Below are 17,260 nucleotides of genomic sequence, written 5' to 3' on the forward strand. Positions count from 1 at the left end.
GGCAATGGCTCAACACTTGTATAAATTTCTTGATTCATTTCCTCCCCTCAGACAAGACGATTTGAGTTCGAGTATTGTGAGCTCGAAGAGGATGGTGTCATCAACATTATTTGTCGACAACAGAGGCGAACCAAGGTGATGAGCTCGCAATGGGTGAACGATCTCGAAGGTGTGTGGGTCAAATGCCTAAGCTCGTAAGCTATGTGTGAATATGTTTATTTTTGTAAAATCCCCATGTTTAAGGGAACTGATGTAATCTGTTAGTGAATCACAAATATCATGGGATATTACCGCGCCATAGTAACTAATGTATTTAATGGCATTTATTTTAATTGATTTGTATTATATCAACCCGAATTTTGTGGGAAGATAATTAGAAAACCACTTTATAAATAGAGTGGGATGATTCATTTGTAGAGACGAAGAAACTGAGACTGGAAAAACTCAGTATAATTGCTTCCAGAAAGCTTTAAGAGAATTCCAAAGAGCTAATAACACAGACTCGCGGACTAGGCAGATTTTAACTACTGAACCACGTAAAAAATATCATGTCTATTCATATTGTTTCCTCTGGTATTTTTTTTTTTCGTTTAATTGCTCTTCTTTTCTAAGTTAACGAAAAATGGTGTCAACAGTTTGGTGCTTTCATTGAGAGCTATTAAACAAGACGTGAGCCTATTTAATCCGAAAGTCTCCCGAATCATCAATGGTCGCTGCAAGTGACCCCAGTACGGGTGAGCGCCCAGTGCCCAATATACCTGAGGAGCAGATTCCTCATGCTGAGGATTACCCACGACTGCCTGGAAAGTAGCCCATGGCGGATCCAGATCCTGAAGAAAGGAGCAATTCGTTCAACTCTCGGGGGCCGCCTGCCCCCAGGCCTGACGAAGATATGTATTGCAATCCTGAAAGATATGTTTCAATTGTGGAACTTGAAAATCGCCAACTGTGCAAACAGTTGGCAGAGGCCACGAAACGAAACGAAGAATTAGCTAGACATTCTACTAATGCCCAGGCCCCTCCTCAGAGACCTAGGGGACGTCCTCGTGGGAGCATGGCCTCCAGAAGGGCAAAGCAAGTGCCGCCACCAGCGTCTCAGCCAACCCAACCAAGGCCCCAGAGGAGTAATTGCGCTGAGGCTACTACCAACCCAACTGTAGAAGTACCAGCATGAACGGGTAATAACCGAGCCCCCTCGATGACTCGGAACCCGTATCCTGATGCTGCACAAAACAACCTAGAGCCTGATCGAGTGAACTCTGGACCATCCAGGCCTGACAATGGGAGATAACCACCGTCACCCATAAGGCACCCGCCATCGCCAATAAGGCACCCCTCGCCAGTCCAAGAGGTTCCACGACCTGCACATCGGGATGGAAATCGACGGGCTAGGCATGGACAAGGGAATGAAAGAGAAGCTACTTGAGATTGAAGGGCTCCTCATCCTTTGGGAAGCCAAATAATATCACAAATTGTTGGGACAAGGAGGCCAGCAGGGGACCTACCTCATAATCATCGAGCTACGAGTTATATAAGTGAAAGCTTGGATTACACTCGGTCCGTGAGTATTTACAACCCAGAACCGACGCATGCAGGGAATCGAGGGAATCACCCTAATCTGTGGGGACTCCTAAACCATAATCGGGGTCGAGATAATCCTCTGAACTCGAATCTGCGAGACCATCTGAATGGCCGCAAACAGTTAGCGTATAACCCTGTACCGAGATAGGGAGCTGGAGTTTTTATTAATGATAACCAGCCCCCTCAGGTCCAGAATCAACCTCCAGTGGATTTAGTCCAGGAAAGGATTGATAAATTAGAAAGAGCATTCAGGCTCCTATAGAACGAGCGTAATAAGGACAAAGCGGAAGAGTCCAATGAAGAGCTCGAGCCTTTTGCCCCGCATATCTCCAGCACTCCATTTCCTCAAGAATTCAGGATACCTCATGTCCCGCCATTCGATGGAAACTCAGACCTGTATAGTCATCTGAGTACATTCAACACCATCATGTGAGCCAACAATGTTGGGTATGAGCTCAGATGTATGTTGTTCCCTGCCACACTTACAGAACCAGCAAAAAACTGGTTTGAGAAGTATAAAAGGAATTTGATCTTGTCTTGGGATCAGTTATCTAGAGACTTCAAGAAGCAATCTAAGGCTATGATTAGCATCAGGCCCGAGGCCTCAGCCTTAACAAATGTCCGACAACAGCAAAACGAGTCATTGAAGAGTTACCTCATGAGGTTTAACCTAGAAGTGGCCTGAGCTCGAGATGTCGATGATAGCAGTCACCTGATGGCTATTAGAGTGGGTATACTGCCAGGAAGTCCCCTTTGGGAAGACTTACAAAGGAAACCTATCAAGTCATTAACCGAGTTCAATCGAAGGGCCCAGAGGTTTGTCAATGTAGAAGAGGTGAGGTCAGCACTGAACATGACCTCTCAACCCATAACCACAATGACAAACGTAAACTCTGCCTCAACCTCAGCAATCCCATCAACTTCGAAACCCTCTAGGGACAACCCTTCCAAAAGGAAGAAGAGCGAAGGGAACAACCCCAAGACTGATGGAGGGAAAAAGAAGAAAGGGGACAAATATTTCTCCGTATACAAAGTATATACCAAGCTCAATGAGTCTCGGGAGAATATTTACCTAGCTAATGAGAACCAGGTCCCATTCAGACGACTTGACCCCATGAGGAACCAAAAGGAAAAAAGGGATCCAAATAAATATTGTAGATTCCATAGAGATATTGGATACACAACCGATGAATGTTGACAACTGAAAGATGAGATCGAAGGGTTGATCTCAAGGGGATATTTCGGACAGTACGTGAGGAACCAAAATACCAATCAAGCCTTGACAAGCCAAAGGGCAACAGCTGTACAACCTGCCTAAAAGAATAACTCCCAAGCTTAGGAGGACGAGCGACCCCCTCTGATTGATGGAGAAGATGAAATAACCATCTCGGGGGGACTTCATACCACAACATCGGGCAGGAGCTTTCAAAAGAGATACGTGAATGAGCTCAAGACTGGAGATAGTTCTCCCTATGAACCCGAGCCATGAGCTCCAAAATAGTAGAGGGTTGAGACTCAACCCATAACGTTTACTGAAGAGGAAGTGTCACACGTCTAGTTTCCCCATAATGACCCCCTGGTCATAACACTCCAACTCGTGAACAAGAGGGTACGCCTAGTCCTGATTGATAACGGGAGCTCAGTGAATATCCTCTATAAAGCCACACTAGAAAATATGGGACTCGCACTTCGAGATCTAAAAGCATGTAGAACAACACTGTACGATTTTTCAGGAGAAAGGATTGCCTGTATGGTATCCATTGAACTCCCCATGACCTTGGGAGACTATCCAGTCTCGGTAACCAAGATGATGGAGTTTGTCATGGTGGACCTCTCATCGGCCTACAACCCTAGTTGGGCTGGGGGCAGTATTGCTTATTAGGCATTTGGCCATCAAGTTCCTAACTTCTAGTGGCATCGGGACGTTGAAGGGGGACCAGCTTGCGGGAAGAGAATGCTATAGCATCTCCATTAGGGGAAAAAAGCAAACAAGTGCACAAGCACTTGTAATTATTCAGAACAAGTATGGGACAGTCTTCGAGATAGATGAATAGATCGACCCCAGGATAGAAGAAAGGGCTGCCTCGAACCTCTGGAAGATCTTGAGGAGTTCAAGCTCGAAGAAAAGATCCCACAAGGACGGTGAAGGTGGGTAAGAATCTTTCAAAAGAAGCGAAATATCAATTAAGCTGCTTCTTAAAAGAAAACCAGGATGTGTTTGCATGGTAACACTCGAACATGGTGGGAATCAGTCTGAATGTCATGAGCCATGCGCTTAACATTGACAAAAGCTTCCCCCCGAAGCAACAAAAGCGAAGACTCCTGAACAATTATAGAAAGAAGGCCCTCTAGGAAGAAGTCGATAGGTTGAAGGCAAATCAATTCATACGAGATGCCTTCTATCCCAATTGGATTTCCAATCCAGTGTTGGTTCCGAAACCCAATGGTAAATGGCGAACCTGTATCAACTACTTAGTTCTTAACAAGGCATGCCCTAAAGATTGTTTCCCCCTACCTGAGATAGATCAACTTGTAGATGCCATTGCAGGTCATGGCACCATGTCGTTAATGGATGCTTATTCTGGATATAACCAGATTGCCATGCACGCACCAGACGAAGAGCATACGAGCTTTGTAACTGATAAAGGGTTGTACTGCTACAATGCCATGCCTTTCAGGCTCAAAAATGCTGGAGCCACGTACCAAAGGCTTGTAAACAGAATGTTCTCCAAGCAGATAGGGAATACCATGGAAGTGTATGTTGATGACATGTTGCTCAAGTCCAAACATAACAGTAAACATGTGAATGATCTCACGAAATGCTTTACTATACTACGGAAATATAACATGAAACTTAACCCACAAAAGTGTTATTTTCAGAGTGTTTTAAGGAAAGTTTCTGGGAATTATACTAAATGCACGAGGAATAGAGGTTAATCCAGACAAGATCAAGGCATTGATTGATATGCCCTCACCTCACAAGCATAAAGATGTCCAGAGTTTAACTGGACGGATGGCAGCACTAAGTAGGTTTATTTCAAAAGCTACATACCGTTGTCTCCGTTTTTTCAACCTTTTAAGAAGGGGCAAAAAGTTCGAGTGGTCAGAGGAATGAGAGCTTGCATTCCAGAACCTAAAGAAACATCTTGTCGAACCACCAATTTTATCGAAGCCTGTCACGGGAGAAGTCTTATACTTGTACCTCACTACAACCAAGCACGCCATTAATGTCGTGCTCGTTCGAGAAGACAAGAAAGTACAAAAACCAGTGTACTATGTCAGCAAAGGGTTACTGGGGGCAGAATCGAGATACCCTTTAATGAAAAAACTAGCTCTCAGCCTGATCCACTCATCTTGAAAGCTCCGACCTTATTTCCAAGCACACCCTATTCATGTGTTAACTGACCAACCACTTCTACAAGTTCTATCTAAACTAGAAGCTTCTGGAAGATTGTTAAAGTGGGCTGTCGAGCTCGGCCAGTTTGAGATTACATACCATCCGAGAATGGCCATCAAGGGACAGGCCCTGGCGGACTTTATTGTCGAGTGTACTGGAGTATCTAACGATGAAGTTGTAACCCCAGTCCGCGAGCTGTAGAAACTTTACATTGATAGATCCTCCAATGAACACAGATCGGGGGCAGACATTATACTAATCACCCCAATAGGAAATCAATTTCACTCAGCTTTAAGGTTCAACTTCGAGGCATCGAATAACGTGGCTGAATACGAAGCATTGCTAGGAAGACTTCGAATTGAAAAGGAGCTCAAAGCTAAGGATATACACTGCTATAGTGATTCACAACTGGTGGTCAATCAAGTTTTGGGGGAATATCAGGCTCGGGGAATATGAATGGCCGCGTACCTAGACAAAGCAAAAGCTACGCTCGGACAGTTCGAATTCTATGCTATAGAATAGGTTCCCCGAGAATAAAATTTCAACGCAGACGCATTGGCTAGGCTTGCTACGACTAGTGAGGTCGATATACTGAACATGATCGCAATAGAGTTTCTATCGACCCTGAGTATCAGCAAGCCCGACGAAGAAGACATGTGCATGATTGACTCTCAACCTACCTGGATGGCCCCAATAGTCTATTACCTCGAAATGAGAATTCTCCCAGTAGAACGGAGCGAGGCTCAGAAACTGGTGTGTCAGATCCCGAGGTACACTATTGTGGAAGGAAGGTTGTATCGAAGAGGGTATTCTATGCCATTACTTTGATGTGTAACTCCACCCGAGGCAAAGAAAATTCTGGAAGAAATTCATGAAGGATTTTTTGGAGATCACACTGGGGGGCATAGTCTATCCAAAAAGGTAATAAGGCAGGGGTATTTTTGGCCCATAGTCAAGGTAGACGCATTTGAATATGTCAAAAGGTTTGATAAGTGTCAGCAATTTGCTTCAATTCCATGAGGTCCACCTATCGAGCTTGCCATGCTGACCTCCCCTTGGCCCTTTGCGGTATGGGGAATCGACCTAATGGGCTCACTACCAATAGGCAAAGGCAGAGTAAAGTATGTTTTGGTTGTAGTAGATTAATTCACAAAATGGACCGAGGCTGAACCCCTAGCTACTATTACGTTGAAATTTTTTTTAGACTTTGTCGTAAAGAATATCGTCTGCCAATATGGGATGCATAGAAAGATAGTGTTGGACAATGGTACCCAATTCGACAATGACCTGTTTACCCATTTCTGTGAGAAAATGGGATTATATATAGCTTCTCCTTCATCGCCCATTCCCAATCAAATGGCCAGGTCGAAGCAGTCAACAAAACCCCTAAAAGGCTCCATAAAGAAAAGGTTAGAAGAGGCTAAGGGAAGGTGGCCTGAGGAGTTGCCTCAGGTTTTGTGGGCTTATCGAAGCACAGCTTGAACTTCAATAGGGCATACTCCTTTCTCCCTAACATATGGTTACGAAGCCATGTTGCCGATTGAAGTCAAATTACCTACAATACAGAGCCATGCTTACGATCATGCCTCGAACCAATCTCAGCTCGAAGAAAGTCTAGACCTCAATGAAGAAAGACAAGATGAAGCTCAATTGAAAAATGCTGCATACCGGCAACGAGCTATCCATATATTTCAACAGAAAGGTTCGAGATAGGAAGTTCGGATTGGGGGACTTGGTCCTATGACGTATGTTTCTGGCTACACGAGACCCGTCTACTGGAGTACTCGGACCTAACTGGGAAGGACCTTACTAGATCGAGTCTATCATCCAGCCGGGGGTATATAAATTGGCGAGGCTATACGGAGGGTTGGTGCCGCGAGCTTGGAATAGTGAACATCTATGACCTTATTATCAATAATGTAGGTAAGATATTTTCGTTGTAACCAAGCTTTTTTATTTTTCAAACATTTGTTAATAAAAATGTTGAATTTTGTTCCAGAGTTGTTTTCTTTATTAAATGTTGTATTTTTTGCAAACTCCCTTAATTTAATAACCTATGGTCATGCTCATAGGATATTAAGGGGGCATTAGTGGTATACACTCATACCATAAGTTTGAAAAAATAAATAACATAGAATAAAAAGTCTGGATCATTAACTCAACATAAAATGTTTCTAAGTATACATGAAAACTAATAAAAATGTCTAGATTATTAACCCGACATAGGTGTTATAAGTGTGTACGCGAGCTAAGATGGTCTGGATGTAACCAGATCATAAAAAGTATAAGTGTCTGGATATAACTAGATGCGCGAGCTAAGATGGTCTGGATGTAACCAGATTATAAAAAGTATAAGTGTATGGATTACAAACCAGACATGAGCTAAATAAGTTTGGAACAAACAAACTAAAACTAATTGACGGAAAGTTGGAATGTAAAGAATCCCACTTCGAGTTAAGTCGAGTCCGAGGCTGGAATATTTTCCAAAAAGATAGTTTTGACCTCACAACCTTGGGGAGCTACTCGAGGAAGAGGAAAAGTGACTAGATTGGCAAGATATAACTAAACTACTAATCTTACATGCCATATAAGTACTTTCAAGTGCATGGTGAAAGTAAGGTCCGACCTTGACAAATAACAAGGTTAGGCATTGATATATCGGGTAAACTGTGCATGAATGCATTGAAACTCAAACTTAAATCCAACACGTGTGTTTGTACGAATAAACAAATATAAAAGCAAACCTTTAATATAAGATGCTTGAAATATTTTGACCCAAAAATGTAAAGCAAAAATATTAAAGTAAAAGCTGAATGTAAAATTAAATGTATAAAGGTTTTAGAGCAAGAAAATCATATATATAAAAAGATTGAAATTACTGTTTGAACAAATAAAATAGCCCTAAAATGAGCTATAAATTGTCCTTGCCCCAAGGGCTTAAAATAAAAAAATTATTACAAAAAACTTAATGGGACGCAGCCCATGACCACGCTTTTATAAAGCAGGTGCATCCTCCTTAGCGGCATCAAGCTTCTCCGCCGTCTTTTCGGCCTCCTCCTTGGCGTCCTCCTCGTCCAGCCGAGTTTGCCACCTCTCAATGTAATGACCCACTAATCTGGACTAATTGGACCATTATCGAAACTATACATAAAACTTACATTTTTACAAAAATACCATAATTTATTGAGTAACTTGAAAAATAAGAGTTATTTACAAAGAAACAGAATACTAAGAAGGATTTTGGGATCCCATTGTCTTTAAAACAAAACAAGATTTAAAATAAAAGACATTACATAATAATGCGGAAAATACACATAAAAACCATAAAAACATAAAAGGAGACTATATCCTCGAATCGAATAACGCTCGGCCCCTTGACTCCATTCATCATCGATACACATTCTCCAAGCGTCACGAATCTTTCCGCCTCTAAACTTATTTTCCTGCACATAAACAGAAAGGAGTGAGCCTAATGCCCAGTAAGGAAAATCTAACACAAAGTCACATACATAATTTCATAAGAAAACATAAAGACTTAACATAACGCATATATAACATACACTTATTATAATGGCCATTATTACTTGGGGTCCCATAGGCTAAACAAGCATATGCCCATGGGGTTAATGGGGTCCTACTAGCTAAGTAGGTCATATGCCCATAACCCATTTGGGGTCTTGTTAGTCATATGGGTCATATGCCCAAGCCTACAAACATACACATATATCATAACACTTTTAATAACATAAAACATATAGATAACATAATCACATAACATGTTAATTCTAGCCTATTTTCCTTACCAAAGTTACCGAGATTATGGACTGAGTTGGGATTGTTGGAACACTCCTAAAACCATAAGAAAGAGTAAGTCTAAAGAAAGGAGATGAAATGAAAGAGATGGAAAGACTAAACCATAGAAAACATACTTACCGACTTATATGCTTAAAAGCTTGGATTCCCTAACCAAAATAAGAATAAGGTTAGGGGACTGAGTAGAAGGTTTTGAGAAAGGAAATAACATAAAAATACAGAAAAGAACTAGAGTTTTGGGTTTACCTCAAAGATTGCAAGATCAGTCTAACATCCACCGAAATACTATAGCACTTACTTACTTCCCAAAGTGTTTGATAAGCTTATGATGTTTAAGCTTATAGTTTTTCCCCAAACCAAGTGTTTACACTCTCACACTCACTTAACACTAGCAGCCTCTGAACTTAGAGCAAATGGTGAATAATGGCTGGGTACTAGGTCCTATTTATAGAGTTTGGGAATGAAAATATCTTGATTTTACTTGAATAAAAATAATGGCTTTTTAAGTGAAAATCATTTGAATAATCGTTCAGCAGAGGCTGAAGACTCGTTCAGAAGATGCTGGATTGTTGAAGGAGTTTGAATGGCTGAAGGGAAAAGAATTCAAATGTATTTGAATTCATGCTGGTGGAGGCGATATATCGCCCCCTATAGGCGATATATCGCCTGGACCTTTGTTCCCGAGGCGACCGTGCATCGATTCGTGTTTTCCGTATCTACGTGCTGCGACATATCGCCCCCTATAGCTGCGATATATCGACATACGCTGAATATTTAAACACGAATTTACACATTTTTAGCTGAGTTTGAATGGAGTAAACAGCCTTGACTAAGCCCTCAACGTGCTCAAAGCTGCTGACTGACCCTATACATTCAAACTTTTACCCTTATTTAATTTAATCCTCAAAAATACTTAATCCTTAATTACCATTCAAAACATGTGCTTAAAATCCTATTGGTTGATGTCTAAACCTTATAATATAATAATATAATCCTTAATATCAGACACATTAATCAAACCTTAGGTTATACTTAATATTCTTAAACTATAGGTTAAACTTAGAAAATCTATAAGTACTACTATGAGTGTCCAAATAACTCCCGGTCTGAACCAAAAATCCAAAGTAACAATGATAACACTAAACATACTATAATACTACTAAACAATTAGGTAAGTAAAGTTCTTGGACTCTACAATTCTCCCCTACTAAAAAGAATTTCGTCCTCGAAATTTACTTACCAAATAATTCCGGATACCGGCTCTGCATGTCCTCTTCCAACTCCCACGTTGCCTCGCGTTCAGAACTATTGCTCCATAGGACTTTAACTATAGGAAAGCTCTTGGACCGTAACTGCTTCATCCCCCTATCTAGGATGCTAACCGGTCATTCCTCGTAACTTAAGTCCTTCTGGAGCGCTATGGTGTCGTACTTGAGGACGTGAGATGGGTCTGACACATACTTGCGTAACATCGAGATGTGGAAGACGTTGTGACTATCGGCTAGTGCTGGCGGTAGGGCTAGTCTATACGCAACTGGTCCCACTTTGTCCAATATCTCAAAAGGACCTAAGAATCGGGGACTGAGCTTGCCTTTCTTCCCGAACCGCTTGACACCCTTCATAGGAGATATCTTCAGGAAGACTTGATCTCCAACTTGGAACTCCACATCGCGTCTCTTGGTATCTGCATAGCTTTTCTGTCGGCTTTGAGCAGCAAGCATACGCTGTCTAATAAGCTTTACTGCTTCTTGAGCTTGCCTAACAGCTTCGGGCCCTAGAAGCTGCCTTTCTCCTACCTCGTCCCAGTGCAACGGTGATCGGCACCTTCTTCCATATAGCAACTCATAAGGTGCCATCTCGATCGTCGACTGGTAGCTATTGTTGTACGAGAACTCGATCAGCGGTAAGTACTTGTTCCACGATCCTCCGAAGTCAAGTACACATGCGCGTAGCATATCCTCTAAAATCTGAATCGTACGCTCTGACTGCCCATCTGTCTGAGGATGGAAAGCTGTACTAAGACTTAACTTAGTACCCATGGCTTGCTGTAAGCTTCTCCAAAATCTTGACATAAACACTGATCCTCTATCCGATACTATCGTCTTGGGGATTCCATGCAATCGTACAATCTCTTGGATGTAGATGTCTGCATATTGGTCTGCCGTATAAGAAGTCTTAACAGGCAGAAAATGAGCCGACTTGGTTAGTCTATCTATGACTATCCAAGCAGAATCATGCTGCTTATTTGTCTTTGGCAGACCCGTCACGAAGTCCATGGCTATATCGTCCCACTTCCACTCCGGTATGCTAAGCGGTTGCAATAATCCTGCAGGCCGCTGATGCTCCGCCTTCACTTGCTGGCATACCAGACACTTAGATACATACTCCGCTATGTCCTTCTTCATCCCTGGCCACCAATTGACTGCCTTGATGTCATGAGTCATCTTGGTAGACCCTGGATGAACCGAGTATGGGGTGTTGTGCGCTTCTTCTAGGATCGTCTTCTTAATACTTTGATCGTCTGGCACGCATACCCGATCCTTATATCTCAATAAACCTTGACTGGATATTGAGAAATCTGTAGTCTTGCCTTCTCTGACTGCATCCATGTGCGTTGCTCGTGAATCATCATGTCTCTGACCATTCCGTATGTCTTCTAGCAGATTCGATTGGATAGACAAGTTAGCCAACTTGCCTACAACCACTTCTATTCCGGCACTGATAAGCTCCTGTTGCAGTGGCTTTTCTATTCCGGATAAGGCTGCTAAGTTCCCATAACTTTTTCGGCTAAGTGCATCGGCAACTACGTTTGCCTTCCCCGGGTGGTATAGGATTTCGCAGTCGTAATCCTTTACTAATTCCAACCACCGGCGCTGCCTCATGTTAAGCTCCTTCTGAGTAAAGAAGTATTTTAAACTTTTGTGGTCCGTATAAATCTCGCACCGTTCTCCGTAAAGATAATGGCGCCAGATTTTTAACGCAAAGACCACCGCTGCCAACTCCATATCGTGAGTTGGATAGCGTTGTTCATACTCCTTTAACTGACGTGACGCGTAGGCTATCACCTTGTCATTTTGCATCAGTACGCATCCCAATCCTAACTTTGATGCATCACAGTAGACAACGAACTTGTCGTTGGGTGTTGGGACACTAAGTACTGGTGTTGAGCAAAGCTTATCCTTAAGCAACTGGAAGCTTTCCTCACACTTATCATTCCAGTTAAACTTTTGTTGCTTCCGGGTCAGGTTGGTGAGTGGAGTGGCTATTTTTAGAAAAGCCCTCTACAAACTTTCTATAGTAACCTGCTAGCCCTAAGAAGCTTCTTACTTCCGACGCGTTCTTTGGTCTAGGCCAATCCTTCACGGCCTCTACCTTCGATGGATCTACTGCAACTCCGTCTTTCGATATGATGTGCCCGAGGAACGCCACTTGTGAGAGCCAAAACTCGCATTTGTTGAACTTCGCGTAGAGTTGGTGCTCCTTCAATCGCGTCAAAATCATCCTCAAGTGTTCCTCGTGCTCCACTTCATCCTTGGAGTAAATTAAAATGTCGTCGATGAACACAACGACGAATTTATCCAAGTAGTCCTTGAAGACCCTATTCATTAAGTCCATAAACGCGGCTGGCGCGTTAGTAAGACCAAAAGACATAACCAAGAACTCGTAATGTCCATAACGAGTCCTAAAGGCTGTCTTAGGGATATCTTCTCCCTTTACCTTGAGCTGATGATACCCGGACCGTAGATCGATCTTAGAAAATACAGTTGTGCCTCGGAGTTGATCAAACAAATCATCAATCCGAGGTAGCGGGTATTTGTTCTTAATTGTTACTTTATTCAGCTCTCAGTAGTCTATGCACATGCGCATACTTCCGTCCTTCTTCTTCACGAATAGTACCGGAGCTCCCCATGGTGAATGGCTTGGCCTAATGAAACCCAAGTCTAGGAGTTCTTGTAGCTGTGTCTTTAACTCCTTGAGTTCCGTAGGTGCCATCCGGTATGGTGCCTTAGAGATAGGCTCGGTGCCCGGTACTAATTCTATCGTGAAGTCTATTTCTCTAGTTGGCGGCAATCCTGGCAAGTCATCGGGAAATACTTCTGGAAATTCTTGTATGACTCGAACATCTCCAACTTTGAGTGATGTCTCCTTCTCCACATTCGTGATGTTGGCTAAGAATGCTTGGCATCCTTTCTCCATCATTCTCTGAGCTTTGAGAGATGACACTAACGGTGTGCGTAGTCCTGAAGCTTGTCCCATGAAGCACAGTTTCTGGCCGTCAGGAGTATCGAATGTCACCTTCTTGCGTCTGCATTCGATCGTTGCGCCATGCCGTGCTAGCCAATCCATGCCTAGTATGACGTCGAAGTCTTTAATCACCAGCTCTATCAGGTCTCCTTCTAGTTCCTTGTCCTCAATCTTGATTGGTACGCCTCGTACAATTCGTGATGATAGAACTACTTTGCCCGAAGGCAACTCGGTTGCAAACCTAGTTCTAAATCTTTCACTAGGTTTGTCTAGTTTATCTATCATTCCTAACGAAATATACGAATGGGTGGCTCCCGAATCAAATAATACATGACATAATTTATTGAGGATGGAAACCTGACCTGTGACCACCTTGTTGCTAGCATCCGCCTCTCCTTGGGTTAAAGAAAAAACCCGAGCAGGAACCATCTTTTCGTCCTTCTTTCCTTCCGGCTTTTGCTGAGGACAATCTCTTTTACGATGCCCTTCTTGACCACAGTTGAAACACTCCTTGGTGTTGGCACGGCATTCTCCGGGGTGCTTCTTCTGACATTTGGCACATGGCGGGTATTCCACGTAGCCCGACCTATTTCCCCCATTACTTGGTCGTGCCCTTTTATTGTTGTCGGCTTGCTTGTTGTCAGGATGCCTTCTCTTCTGTCCGTTACCGTTGTTGTTGGACTGACTGTTGCTGGACTGATTGTTGTTCCGACTGGCCTGAGGTTGGCTCTGCTGCCTAGGTTCCGGCTTGCTGGCTTCTTCTTTGCTCACGTTGGCTTGCAACCTTTCTACTTCAATTGCCGTCTCAAGAACGTCGGCATATGAAGTGTTTCTCGGGTTTGCTAACTTAACCCCCATCTCGATCTTCGGGCGAAGTCCTCTAACAAACTTGTTCACCCTTAGATAGTCGGTCGGAACTAACTCTGCCGCGAACTTGGCTAAGCGATCAAACTGACGAGCATATTCCGCCACTGTTAAATTCCCTTGCTTCAGATTGGTGAACTCCTTAACTCTCATAGCAAGTACCGCTGAATTGTAGTACTTCTTGTGGAAGAGCTCCACAAATCGGGTCCACGTCATAGTGGCAGCATCGTGGGATTGCTGGACCAGATCCCACCATATCCTGGCATCTTTCTTGAGTAAAGATGAGACGCAGGATATGCGGTCAGCATTATTGAGGTTCATGTGGGCTAGGATCGGCTCCACATTCCTTAGCCATTCTTCTGCTTCAAAGGGGTCCGTAGTCCCTTCGAAGATCGGAGCGTGCTGCTTGCGGAACCTTTCGTACACTGGCTCCATGTGCTGTACAGGATAAGGAGCGTAGTTCGTCATAGGCCATCCCCCATACGGACCAACTTGTTGGGGTGCTGAGGCCATTGGCTGTGGCTGCGGCTGCGGCTGCGGCTGCGGCTGAGGCTGAGATTGAGCCTGTTGGCGTTGTTGCTGCAGAAGTTCCTCAACTTGTTGTCGCAGTCTGGAAATCTCTGCAGTGTTGTCAGCTGGCTGTGCCGGCGCGTTGCGGCGAGCAGTAACACGCACTCTCCTTCGGCGAACGGTAGGGACCGCATTGGTTGCTGGAACATCGTTGGAAGCGTTCCCGTTGGTGCGAGCAGATCTTCGGAGAGACATCGTAGCAGAGTTCTAACAGTTAAAAGAAACATGTTAGAACTTTTTCCTAATAGGCTCGAAGGCAAAAACTTATATTAAAACAAACATATCTCGGACCTATTTATTATGACTTTTTATGAAAAATTATATAGGTCTTTATTTATTATTAGAGTGGGTTTCTATACTTAGAAAAACAAGTCATCTTTATTTTCTAAGTGTGTTTCTAATAATCCTATATGACTTAATTCTCAGGCTCGAAACTTATCTTTGTTCCAAAGTTAACCATATTGAGGGAGGGCTGGGATCAGTAAAATCGTTCCCACTACTAAGGCCCCCTAACTCTCAACAAGGAAACCAGGTTCATTGATTTGTATCCACCCTCACCGAACTCAGTCATTATTCATTTTATTTAGTATTTATTATGATTGAAAAAAAAATTCAAACTCACACATGATATTCAAATAGCATGTTTATTCATTTGGAAAACAATTTCACTTATTACAATCATAACATAAAAGTAAATAAAACAAATAAAAACTACTAATCTAAAAATCGGGATCTTCTACATCCGATCCGTCATCTAACATATCATCATCTATAGCCTCATAGTCATCATTATCATGAGCATCAAAATGCCCTCTAGGAAGGTTTGTGAGAATCCTATTCTTTTGCTCCTTGGTGAATTGAAATTCAAATTTTGCGGTGAACCTAACTAAGAGGAAGTAGTATCTCATTGCTAATGGTGATTCATCCTCATCATTCATTTCTTCCCATATTTCTTCTAAGGCTGCTATTACAGGATGGAAATCTTTAAACAACCTAATCACTAATACATATTGTTCTGTTGATCTTAGCATTATTTGTTTAGCCTCTTGAAGGCCACCTATTGCTTGGTGAAACAAAAGCAACCTTCGTGTAATCCTTTCTAAGGCTCCTACGGTGTTTCTTGGCTCCCTTATTCTTTTTAAGGCCTTAATGGCTCGGATATCTTGGTAGGTTAAGGCTCCGTTCATTCTTAACTGAAACATAAACACTAAAGTTGTTAGCTATACACATAGACAAAGTAACTTGTAACTTGTAACTTAAATACTTACTTGGCGGTCCGATTCGGAGCTTTGAGAATGTGTATCGAGGAGAACTTCATGCGAAGGAACCGTTTGCTCTGATACCAACTGTAATGACCCACTAATCTGGACTAATTGGACCATTATCGAATCTATACATAAAACTTACATTTTTACAAAAATACCATAATTTATTGAGTAACTTGAAAAATAAGAGTTATTTACAAAGAAACAGAATACTAAGAAGGATTTTGGGATCCCATTGTCTTTAAAACAAAACAAGATTTAAAATAAAAGACATTACATAATAATGCGGAAAATACACATAAAAACCATAAAAACATAAAAGGAGACTATATCCTCGAATCGAATAACGCTCGGCCCCTTGACTCCATTCATCATCGATACACATTCTCCAAGCGTCACGAATCTTTCCGCCTCTAAACTTATTTTCCTGCACATAAACAGAAAGGAGTGAGCCTAATGCCCAGTAAGGAAAATCTAACACAAAGTCACATACATAATTTCATAAGAAAACATAAAGACTTAACATAACGCATATATAACATACACTTATTATAATGGCCATTATTACTTGGGGTCCCATAGGCTAAACAAGCATATGCCCATGGGGTTAATGGGGTCCTACTAGCTAAGTAGGTCATATGCCCATAACCCATTTGGGGTCTTGTTAGTCATATGGGTCATATGCCCAAGCCTACAAACATACACATATATCATAACACTTTTAATAACATAAAACATATAGATAACATAATCACATAACATGTTAATTCTAGCCTATTTTCCTTACCAAAGTTACCGAGATTATGGACTGAGTTGGGATTGTTGGAACACTCCTAAAACCATAAGAAAGAGTAAGTCTAAAGAAAGGAGATGAAATGAAAGAGATGGAAAGACTAAACCATAGAAAACATACTTACCGACTTATATGCTTAAAAGCTTGGATTCCCTAACCAAAATAAGAATAAGGTTAGGGGACTGAGTAGAAGGTTTTGAGAAAGGAAATAACATAAAAATACAGAAAAGAACTAGAGTTTTGGGTTTACCTCAAAGATTGCAAGATCAGTCTAACATCCACCGAAATACTATAGCACTTACTTACTTCCCAAAGTGTTTGATAAGCTTATGATGTTTAAGCTTATAGTTTTTCCCCAAACCAAGTGTTTACACTCTCACACTCACTTAACACTAGCAGCCTCTGAACTTAGAGCAAATGGTGAATAATGGCTGGGTACTAGGTCCTATTTATAGAGTTTGGGAATGAAAATATCTTGATTTTACTTGAATAAAAATAATGGCTTTTTAGTGAAAATCATTTGAATAATCGTTCAGCAGAGGCTGAAGACTCGTTCAGAAGATGCTGGACTGTTGAAGGAGTTTGAATGGCTGAAGGGAAAAGAATTCAAATGTATTTGAATTCATGCTGGTGGAGGCGATATATCGCCCCCTATAGGCGATATATCGCCTGGACCTTTGTTCCCGAGGCGACCGTGCATCGATTCGTGTTTTCCGTATCTACGTGCTGCGA

Source organism: Humulus lupulus, chromosome 9 (genome assembly GCF_963169125.1).
Source record: "Humulus lupulus chromosome 9, drHumLupu1.1, whole genome shotgun sequence".
In the NCBI taxonomy this organism is placed as follows: domain Eukaryota; kingdom Viridiplantae; phylum Streptophyta; class Magnoliopsida; order Rosales; family Cannabaceae; genus Humulus; species Humulus lupulus.